This window comes from Vanessa tameamea, chromosome 19 (genome assembly GCF_037043105.1).
Source record: "Vanessa tameamea isolate UH-Manoa-2023 chromosome 19, ilVanTame1 primary haplotype, whole genome shotgun sequence".
Taxonomy (NCBI): Eukaryota; Metazoa; Arthropoda; class Insecta; order Lepidoptera; family Nymphalidae; genus Vanessa; species Vanessa tameamea.
The window spans coordinates 11,141,696-11,153,978 of NC_087327.1; the positions used below are offsets into that span (position 1 = coordinate 11,141,696).

The following is a 12,283-nucleotide window of genomic DNA, read 5'->3' on the forward strand; positions in this document are numbered from 1 at the left end:
GATAATTTTGATTATATGACGTTCGTGTTTATCGATTGTTTGTATCCGGTCTGATAATAATTATTGTGATTTTTGTGATGACAAATAGTTCATATTTATGTTAAGAGCGTGTAGTCCCGAATAGGGTTGTGTCATAAAACGTGCTGACAGCTGATTCATTCAACTTGTCACCGTTGCACGAGGCAGACACTTTCTAACCTATTGGCTTTCAATCCAAGTTAATCAACCTAACCGTATTATATTTTGTGTATTTAACTGGCAAATTAAATAATAGTGTACTGAACAATTACAACGCATCTTTATTTCTGATATTCCGCCATTATCGCGCTCACCAGAGGATAACAGCCAAGAACATTTTAAACGCCCTTCTGATGATCCGACATATACGTATACAGAGATATAAACTACGCGTACCTATTTCGTCCAGGTGAAATAAGAATATTATTTACTCTCCGATCGCATCGCCACCTATCGGGTCCAATCTAAGCCATGTATCAAATTACATCAAATTGGCTCCATTGGCTGGCTTGTGAAAACATAATGCAGGTATAATTTCAAAAATGAAATACTCACCAAACAAGTCAATTCTTGCAATATTTCGTTGACAAATGTTGAGGGTAGGCAGAGATTCTCTATTCTAATCTTTAAACGAATAACCAATAATGTGATCTAAGACGAACTCACCTGAAACAAAAAAAAAAAAATGTTTACAACATCTTGACAGTTTCGATTATTTATACAATAGTTAGGTTAATTTTTCATACACTATATAACAGGTTAAACGTTTGTTAATTATTTAGTTTGGTTGCTGCGTGTTATACTTAAAAAAATATGTAATTGTTATTTTCGTTTACTCGGATAGATAAGTAGACTTAAGGGCTGATGAGGTTAAAACCTTTTTAAAGAGTTCCAGTGGTGTAAGATCATTCCTTTGTATTTGAAAATAAATATACTATAAATATAAATAGGTGCGGCGCAGATGATTTTATGTTTATATTCCGGTTCCTTCTCATTCCAAAAAACTTTGCGTTCACTTTTAAGAGAGTCCAGTTTTCAGTGCACACGGCTAGCTTTATGTGGCTCTGTCGCGTGTTCGCAACTGCAAAGAAATCTATTCTTTAATCCCCGACGGCACTACGCGTAATATCGTGTAATAAACATTACGCAATTAGACAAATACAGCATAACTTTTTAATATTACAAGATTCTATTATAAATTTAAAACGTTCGGTTGTATGTAATTTTATTTTTATCGATGGCAAGACGCTCAAAAAAGTCAACTTACCGAAAAAATCATAATCTGTCCATCCATTTGGGAACTACAATGCCACGACAAAAGCAAATATAAACAGATATGTCAACCATATAATACGCCTACTTTTGAGGCTTAAAGTCACGCGAACGGATTTGCGGGCACTAGCTAGCACTTAGTAAATTACTACTTATATAATGAAATTATTATATCGTTATAAGTAGTATATGTTCCAAAGAACAATATTTTGTTTTGAATTAAGATTGTATTGCCCTTTACGACATGATTTAAATCGACACTAAATGGATGTTTTGGACAGTTTAATGGCTTGTTATGATAATAACATTCACATAGATGACATAATTGTTGTCATATCCATTTACTGTATTCACTGTAGCTGATTAATTCATGAAGACTGACAAAACCACAAGCTCCTTAAAAGATTGACACTTTTGTTTATGATGTAATGGTCTGAAATCCTTTCGATGGTCGAGTAGCTCGAGGCATGATTAGTAAAGTGCTCATAGCCCACCTGTTGGCGTGCGGGGTTGTCGGTCGCACTCCACCAAACCCACTGGCGCGGTACAGGGACGTGATGACGACACAGGGCATAGTGCGGGGGTACTATGCACCCCACCCACCGCACTACATCTACCTCGGCATACCCTACGCCCGCCCGCCCACGCGTCACGACAGGTTTAAGGTCAGTTGTTTCGTTTGACGATACATGCAAATCTAATTTGCGGAGCTGTTAGATTCTATCAGTTGCTAATTGGTAAATTATGATTTAGATTACTCTAAAAAATAATAATAATGTTCATTTAAGAAAAATTCATTCGAGAATGGTTGTATCACACTGTATTGGGACCGATCTATAATCACTGACAGGACTGTTGTCGTCAACAAGCCTGATATAGTGGTGATAGATCGGTCAGAGCGCCGCACGATAATTGTTGACGTCACCATCCCTCATGACGAGAATCTCGTGAAGGCTGAGAAGGATAAGCAAATAAAATATCTTGACATAGCTCACGAGGTTGTCGACATGTGGGATGTGGATACAGCAGTTATTGTGCCGATAGTCGTTTCAGCGAATGGCCTAATGGCCAAGAGCCTCGACCAACACCTTAAGAGGCTCTCGTTAGGCAGCTGGGTCAAGGGCCTGATGCAGAAGGCAGTACTCCTCGGCACGGCGCGTATTGTGAGGAAGTTCCTCTCTCTGGGGCCCTGACCACTGGTGGCTTGGACCTTGTTCCCGCCACTGGTTGGCCTCTGTATTTTATATTTTTAAATATATTTTATATATTTTGTATTTTATATTTAAAAATCTATTATGCATGAGTGTAAATATACATTAATAATAGACAATATTTTTCGTCTAATGTGAATGTACATTGTATTTATTTGTACCGGTTCTACGATTATATCCGTATACTCTATAGCTCGAAAAGAATTTTCCGGTAAAGGTTTACGATGACACGCAGTATGTTATTATAGTATTATGGAAGTTTTTCGCAGAAATCATAACTTGTGAAAGAGCAATTTCGGTACAAAAACAGATAATTGTGTTTATAAACACAGGAAATATTTAAAGACATTTTAATTGAAGCATCGCTGTTGAACTTTAAGCGATTTGAAAATGATTTCCAAATCAATTATACTAAAAAATAGAACACTAGGTGTTCCCTGTGAATGCGTGTAATTTATATCCAGGTAAAATTGTATTACGATCAGCTCTATACCTATTGTCTCAAGTGAAATAAAATAAGCTAATTTTAACAAGTATTATTTAATATCAGAAGTTTACTGTCTATTGTAATTAAACCATCGTCAAAAATCGAACTGTCTCTCGGAGTAAAGCCGGTCGGTCGTATTAATATTTGAGATACGTACGTCGACATGCTAGTTTATAAGAGCGGCGTGTGGCTGAGCGCGACAGTTTGTGGACGATCGTCAAGCATGGCGCGGGCACTGTGGGCCGTGTGCGCGTTGCTACTCGTATCGTACGGTGAGTGACACGAAATATGAAAATATATATTCTACGGTTATCTGTGTACGTTTTAGTGATCAATTCGCGGTTTTTTTTTTTAAACATATGCATGCGTATGTTTGGCAAGTGTATAATTAAATCAAGATTACAGAATAGTTTTATCGGTAAATTATAAATGTAATCGACGGATTAGAAGTATTTAATACTTAGAGTACATTTCTTCAATCGCCGATAAATTTTAATCATTGTCTATAATTTACTAGCTTTCCCTCCCGTCTGTGTAAGGCTAAAATCTATAAAAAGACAGACCTCACATTCTGCCTCTTGAAATTGAAATTTCCAAAATATCTTAGTAACCGTCTCCGTCGCGAAATGAGAATACAATTCACTGGCCGTCGTTCCCGTGGCTGTTGTAAGAGGCGAATAAGGGATATTTAAGCGGCCATCTGCGAATCTGATGGTAGGATGTTAATATTCCTGCATGGATTGAATTATATTGACCTGCCAAACAAGGAGTCCCGAAAAGCGATTTTTCTGCTGGCAGTCCTCAGTGAAGTATCCCTATACTCTATCAGTAGAGTATCGGGTTGAGGTTCAGGCTCCTCCTGGTTTCAAGTATCACAGCCTGATATCTAACAAAGTGCCACAAGTCAAACTGCTGCCAGTAAAGATAGGTAAATGTCGTGTTTGGCACTATAAGTCGGCAGACTGGGCGACTTGGCGATTACTTTGCGTCAGTTCCTTGGAAAGAACGTTGCTTTAGTGGGAAAGACCCGACAGCTAGCACCACTGCCGTTGCTCGTGGGATCCAGTTGGGGATGGAATACTACCATTCCTAATTCAGATCTCATCAGTAGACGTACGCGTAACTGTTGGTTCACTCATTGATGGATAAAATTAGCCCGTTTATTAGGCGTGAGTTCCTTTGTTATGGTTCTTATATTTAGAGGCGCATTGATTATATAAGAAATGAATAATATATTTTATAGTATAATGTAAATTAGCGTCTGCCCTCCAATTAAAATAAAAACAAGAGGAAATAAAGCAATACAATACCGATCGTCAGCGTATTCTTAAGCTATTCCTCTCGAGATGCTAAAATGTGTTGGTGAGCACAGTAATTGAGTAAATGAGGTTTACTAACTTAACTTCAGACCACATAAGGCGCTTTGCCGTTTCCATTTTTTACACCGACGATTTATAAAATAAAAAATAATAGCATCGACCGCCTGTCCTGGAAAGGTTTCGTCGAAATTCGTTGACCCTATAATTTTGCCGAAAGAGGACACTAACCTCCCCATTTTTGTCTTACTCTTGTTTAAAGGAGACTTTAGCTTTAAGGTTCAGGGGAGTACTTTCATAGCACTGGACAATTTTTAATTCATGTATGTCGGCGAACTGGGAAACAAGTCACCTGATGATAAGTGGTCACCAACACCCGTAGACATTACCCCTGTGGGAAATATTAACTATTCCAAACATAGTCAATGCACCAGATACCTCGAAAGTTGCACTGGCTTAATCACCTTTCAAACCTGAACAACAGTATTACAGGTTGGCGGTTAAATATCTTATGAGTTTGGTTCTGTGTGTGTTCTGTGTAGGTGCTTGCACACAGATGAGCTTGCACAAAGCTCTACCCACCGTAGCCAAGTACCTACATAAATATTTAACTTTTTACTTTATCTTCCTTCGTTTCAAGAAGGTTGGTCTTTATCAACACACTGCTTGCAGTCGACCAGGGTTGTTACATAAACTAGTAAAATAATTGAAATCAAAACAACCTGTAAGTTTAATCACGACGTTCACCTTCATCACCAGGAACGTCGTGACAGTAGAGCACGAGGTGAATACATAACATAATTTAACATAAGGGACATGGAAAATTCGTTCGGATTCGATTCGATCGGGAACTTGATTCGGATTTCGACTTGGTTCTTACAGAATAGTTGTACAGATCACGCAATAAATAGCATATCAACATACATAATGTTCCTTCGGCATTTATATTTATATCTGTACTACATATTATTACATATACAGCTATGTAATTAATTATAAAAATTGAATGGTCATCATAACACTATTAATCAATTAATAATATTAATCGTAAACGATAACAAAATGATCACTGATTTAAATCCATTATGATAAAACTGTTATGATACACGAGTTCTTGTTTAGGTAGGTATTTAGCCGACTTCAAAAAAGAGGTGGTAATGAGTTTGGCCTTTTCTTGTTCAGCTCGATTGATAACCGATTATGATAAAAAAAAATTATTTGAATGGTTTAAATATTATTTATAAGCTTATAGTGTAACTTCACATGCAGATACAATCTTTGAAGTAACTTTTTTTTGTATAAAGAACAATTCGAATGGATTTGGAACATATCGGCCGGTTCATTGTCTGGATCTCGATTACGTAGCGCGTGCTACGCGACGCTACGCGAGCTACAGTGTTCCTATGCTCCTTACAACTAGCGTCAAACATAGCTTATCAATTACTCGTGATATTATAAAGTTGATTAAATATTTTATATATCTCTATATAAAATGAGCAGATGAATAATTCTTCTTTCTATACGTAGCAATAATTTAGCTTTTAAATGTATTTTATATAATACATTTTAGCAGTAAAGGAACGTTGTGTGACTTGTGCTACAAATAAAACTAAAACATATTGAATAACGATATGTTACATACAAATGAGTTTCACATAAGAGGAAGTAGCCGTTACTAAAATATATCTAAGTATGGCTATAAATTATGTAAATAATTAATTTAATTTTGCAGTGAGCGGTGCCCCTCGGTTACTACGAGACGGTTCAGATTGCGAGGTGCGCGCGCGTCTGCAGTCTGGGTGGGTGTGTGGCGTACATCGCGTTGCCAGCAACAGGACACACTTCGCTAGCTTCCTGGGTGTGCCGTACGCAGCACAGCCTCTAGGCGAACGTCGGTTTCGAGTAAGCACATCTTTCGATTAGTTTATGTCATACGATGTTATGCTACTATTTATTTTTGTTTTGTCAGGACTACGGTCAGGTAAACGGGCCACGGCGACTGGTATTTGATCACCTTCGCCTATAGACATTTGCATTGTATGTGTTATTCAATGCGCCTCCAACCATCGGCTTTAAGACAAACGATGACAATACAAATCAGCTCTACAAAAACATAGAATTCTTACGTAACTTAAATTGTTCTCATTATCTTTTAGGAGTTAGAGCCTGTGCAGTCATGGGACGACTTCTACGATGCATCTAACGAAGGACCTATATGTCCTCAACACGACGTATTTTACGGACCCCTGCTGGGCTCTGCCAACATGAGTGAAGCTTGCATATACGCCAACATCCATACCTTTGGATGCCCTACCAGGGTACAAGACTCCGACGCCGGATCAGGAACTTCTACCTGTTATAGTCTTCGTTCACGGAGGTGGCTTCGCTTTCGGTTCTGGAGGAATAAGTCTTTATGGTCCAGAGTATCTCATACATAGAGACGTCATCGTCATCACTTTTAACTACAGGTGAGATACTACCAACTATAACGAAACTTTACTCGTTTGAATTATGTATGCCTCTTGACATTTTTATTGGTCAAATTGATATTTACTTCTCATCTCAAAAATCATCTGATATATGTTAATGTAACTCGTTTTTGCTTCTGATAAATATTAAACGCAGATTCTAAACTCGAAGTGGTTATTAGAGGCGCGGATACCTTGCTGCACAAAAGGTACATGGCCATAAATAACAACTAAGTGACTACATGGTTACCTGCTTCATTAATCTTACAGTACGCCACAACCCATAAATATATCAAGCCAACTTGTCAAGCATTACGTTATATTGAATACAGCTATGATAATAATTTTAACTTCATTTCACGCGCCAATTCTTCTCTTTGTTGTATTCGTATTGTTTCTTTCCTTGGATATTCATAAATCGAGTGGCCCCGATGGCATCCCTCCAATCGTGCTGCGGACTTGTGCTCCCGAGTTGGCGCCAGTCTTAACGCGTCTTTTCCGGCAATCCAATGCATTCGGCGTCGTCCCGAACTCCTGGAAGACTGCTTTGGTGCATCCGATCCCTAAAAAGGGCAACCGCTCATACCCGTCCAATTATAGGCCTATAGCCATCACCTCCTTGTTCTCCAAGGTAATGGAGTCCATTATAAACTGCCAGCTCCTGCGGTACCTAGAGGAGTACCAGTTGATTAGCGACCGCCAGTACTGTTTCCGTCGGGGTCGCTCAGCCGGTGATCTTCTAGTTTACCTTACTCATAGATGGGCGGAAGCAGTTGAGAGCAAGGGGGAGGCATTAGCAGCCAGTCTGGACATAGCGAAGGCCTTCGATCGCGTGTGGCACAAAGCGCTTCTTTCGAAGCTTCCTTCCTATGGGCTTCCCGGGAAATTATGCAATTGGATTACCAGTTTTTTGGCAGATCGGATCTTCAAGGTCGTTGTCGACGGTCGCTCCGACTTAAAATTCGACAATGCTGGTGTTCCACAAGGCTGCGTTTTATCACCCACTCTGTTTCTTCTGCATATCAATGACTTGTTGCAAATCAGTAACATTCACTGCTATGCAGACGACAGCACCGGAGACACCTCATACACCGGTCGTGCTAATATTTCTCGGGAAAACTTCGAAGAAAACCGGAACAAACTTGTGTCTGAAATCGAGTCTTCGTTAAATAAAGTCGCGAACTGGGGTCGGCTAAACCTAGTCCATTTAAACCCCAAAAAGACGCAAGTTTGCGTATTAACTGGCTAAAAAAACACCTTTTGTCGTATCTCCACGATTCGAGAACATTCCGTTAGTCGCCACAGCTAGTATCGGAATACTTGACGTCGATATTTCGAGCCTGGTTCAGTTCCGCGGACAATTAGAAGGCAAAGCCAAATTGGCATCAAAAAAGCTCGGTGTGCTCAGCAAGGCAAGACAGTATACAACGTCGGACCATCGTCTAAGACTATACAAGGCGCAAATTCGGCCTCACATGAAATACTGCGCTCACCTCTGGGCGGGTGCTCCCCAGTACCAGCTCCTTCCATTTGACCGTATCCAACGTAGAGCGGCTCGAATTATCGACGACCAAGCCCTTTCGGATCTACTTGATCCTTTGGCTTTGCGTTGAGATGTTGGATCGCTCTGCATCTTCTACAGAATTTTATGAATATGAGTCGTGCGGCAAAGGTGTTTGTCGAAATGGTTCATCGATAAATTCTTATCCTCTCAGTAATTAACAACATGGACTGGTTCACTTTTGCATTATGCATATGGGGGTTAAAATTATCGCAAATAATCACCCTTATCACCTCCTTTTTTTTTTGTTTACGTCGAATTGCCCATAACCCTGTATAATGAATTTCAATTTTATTATAAATATGATATATAAATTGTTTTTTTTTATGTCCGTGTTAAATTAAATGTGTTCTATATCTATACTGCAATATCAAATACTCTTTATTATATTATATATTACCTGCAGAACCTTCTCCATGAAAATACATGAAAATACATAATCTATACATATAATAAAATTGGAGTGTCTGTTTGTAATATTAAAAAAACCTATTTTTACTAAATGCATGTGTATACACGGTACATACACCAAAATAACATTTTTAACAATTTTTGTCTGTCTGTTTGTTCCGGCTAATCTCTGGAACAGCTGAACCGATTTCGACGGGACTTTCACTGGCAGATTGCGGATGTAATAAGGAGTAACTTAGACTACTTTTATTTTAGAATTATATATAGAATAAAAATAAAATCACGCTACAATATCCAAATAACTTCAATTCAAACAACGCACGAAGTCGCGGGTACAGCTAGTATGTTCTAAATTTCGTAGTGATCCGTCAAACGACACAAGTCTACGGATCTCCAACAGATACCCACATTTGTTTTGGTACATGTATGTATGTCTAAATATAATCGACTAACTTTGTTGTACACGTTTTCCAGGTTAAATGTCTTCGGCTTCCTCTCCCTGAACTCGTCGAGCATCCCCGGTAATAACGGTCTGCGTGATATCGTAACCCTGCTGAGATGGGTGCAGACCAATGCCCAGTCGTTCGGCGGAGATCCCAACAACGTGACGCTGGCGGGGCAGAGTGCCGGAGCCAGCTGTGCACATCTACTATCTTTGTCCAATGTCGCGGATGGATTATTCCACAGGTAATTTTGTATATATTTTTAATCATTTTACGAATAACTGTACGCGTTTCTTATCTTATTTTAAAGACACAATACATATTATTTTGTCTTTTTTTGTATATAAATATTTTTCAATATATAAATACTGTTTAACGATTTTGGGAAAAACCACAATTAAGAGTTCAAAAATAAACTTATTTGCCAACCAGTTTCTGATAACGTCAGTTTCAACTCAATTAGAAATCATTGTTGTTAATTTTATTAGAATGTTGTCCCATAATTTATAGTTATTGAAATAATCCATAATCACTTTTATTTAATTATTACAAATTGTCATATATTCAGTTTTGTTTGTCATTTAAATATAAATAAAAAAAACATTCAGTATTTCTATGTTATTACAGACTAATATTGATGAGCGGTATCAGCACCAGTTACTTTACCACTTCTCCAGCGTACGCTCAGGTAGCGGCGAATCTATTCTTATCCAACCTCGGCATCAACGCCACTGACCCAGAGGAAATCCATCAACAGCTGATAGACATGCCGCTCCAAGATATAATGGAAGCCAATAAGCAAACTCAAGATCAAAACGGCATCGTAGCTTTTCTGCCGGTTGTCGAATCCTCATTCCCAGGCGTCACCGCGATTTTGGAAGACGACCCTGATGTTTTAATATCAAAGGGACGCGGAAAGAATATACTGTTAATAGTTGGTTTTACAACAGCAGAGTACGAAGCATTCCGTCCGAATTTTGAGGGAATTGACATATTAAGTCGTATAAACTAAAGTCCACAACTAATTTTATCGCCGAATCTACTTTACAAAGTGCCGACTAATGTCGCATTGAATTTGGCACAGAGAGTCAAAGAGAGGTATTTCAACGGAACACCGACTATGGATAAGTTTATAAAGTGTTGCTCTGATTCAGCTTATGTTTATCCCGCAATGAAATTAGCAGAGAGACGAGTTTTAATGCAAGGAGCTCCGGTGTTCTTGTATCAATATTCTTATGAGGCGGATTTCAATGTGATGAAGGAGGCCAAAGGACTTTCGTACGAGGGCGCTACCCATGTAGAAGATTTGACGTTTGTCTTCCGAGCGAATGCTATGGATGGTGTACAAGACTTTTCGCCTCCTACGCAAAAGGATAAACTAATGGCAAAATGGATGACTATGTTCGTTAAAAACTTTTCCTATTGCAAGTAAGTACCAATGAAGAATTATTTATACTTTTAATGATAATTACGATTTTTATGACGTAGATTCGAACAACTTTAAGTAATTTATAAAATATATCTAGTTATGAGATATTGATTACACAAGAAGAATTGGTTATATCCTTCCCTAATTAAAACCGTGTGCATTAAAATGCATCATCAATCAGCAGGTATGTCGTCTAGAATAGGGTAAACTTTAATGATACTGACAAATGTGCGTTTAGTGACTTCAGTTAGCTCACTCTCTTAATCTAACTCTCAATTAAGGTACAATTTTGCATTTACCATATTTTGTAATTTTTTTGTTTTATGTTTATACATAATTTATCTGTTAACGTTTCCAGTGACCCGACTTGCAATCAGCTTCCGCTGTCAAACTGGCCGGCAGTCGAGGAGCCGTTGCCTGTCCAGTACCAGAACATCAACATGCCCATGTCCTATTTGTTCACGGAGCTGACCAATGAACAGCAAGACATGGTGCAGTTCTTCGACAGTTTAGAGAGCAGTACCAGTCAAATATGAGACATTATTTTGCGGTGTGTTACTTGTGTGCCGTTTGTGATCGTGTGAATATTTAAACAACTACGAAATTATAGCGTTAACTGAAACTTGGTTGGATGATTCAATCAATGATAAATAAAATTCTAACTGATAGATATACAAATTACAGAAGAGACAGATTAACAACTTCATCAGTTGGACATAGAGGGCGTGGAGTCTTATTCGCGGTATCAAAAAAATTTACAATCTCAACGAGTCAAACACCTGGAATGCAATAATGAGGATTTATGGATATCAGTTCGCTTAAGTGTAAATGGTGTAACTGAAAATGTACTATTCTGTTTATTGTATTCGCCGCCACCTGTAACATCTAGTAATTTAGAATTAATCTTAAATGACATAAGTAGAGTAATGGAAAGTAATTTATGTGAAACTCTTATATTAGGAAATTTTTATTTGGGTTTTATAAACTGGATTTTCAAGTCAAATGAAACAAATTTCGTTCCTAGCAATAGTACAAAACGTTTAGATTTTATGTTATTATGGCCTTGAATCGTTTATCTCAATTTAATCATGTAAATAACTATAATAGCAGAATACTTGATTTGGTATTTAGTAATTTCTCTGGTGTCAGGGTCGACAGTAGCCTGGACATACTAACCAACTGGACTCCCATCATCCGCCTTTAGAGATACAACTAGAACTAATGTAGTTGGAGCTTTTAACTGAGAAATTATTTGCCACGTACAATTTCAAAAAAGCTAATTATACGATAGTCAATGACAAACTAAAAGAAATAAATTGGGAGTCTGAGCTGAGGTCAACTGCTGGTGATGTTGATGTCATGGTATCAGTTTTTTATGAGATCCTAAAAAGTATTATTAATAATCATATCCCTATAACAAAACCTAGAAATCGTAAATATCCAGCATGGTTTTCCCCTTCTCTAATAAAAATAATTGCTGAAAAAGAAAAAGTAAGATTAAAATTTTAAAAATACAATAATCCGCGTGACTTTCTTGAGCTCAAATTATTAAACTCTCGCATATACAAAGTGATGAAAATTCTTTATACCAACTATACAAACGGAATAGAATCGGTTGTTTGCAGTAACCCGCGTAAGTTTTGGTCTTTTGTTAAGCCTACACGTGG

The 12,283-nt window shown here is 37.9% G+C and overlaps 1 protein-coding gene and 1 pseudogene across 1 annotated transcript in view; one reads left to right on the forward strand and one right to left on the reverse strand.

The window, feature by feature from the left end:
- Nucleotides 1-12,283, reverse strand: part of LOC113393815 (serine/threonine-protein kinase D1) — an 80,544-nt gene that overhangs the window by 43,144 nt on the left and 25,117 nt on the right. The gene's annotated exons all lie outside the window — the stretch shown is intronic.
- Nucleotides 3,199-11,237, forward strand: LOC113393839 (juvenile hormone esterase-like; annotated as a pseudogene).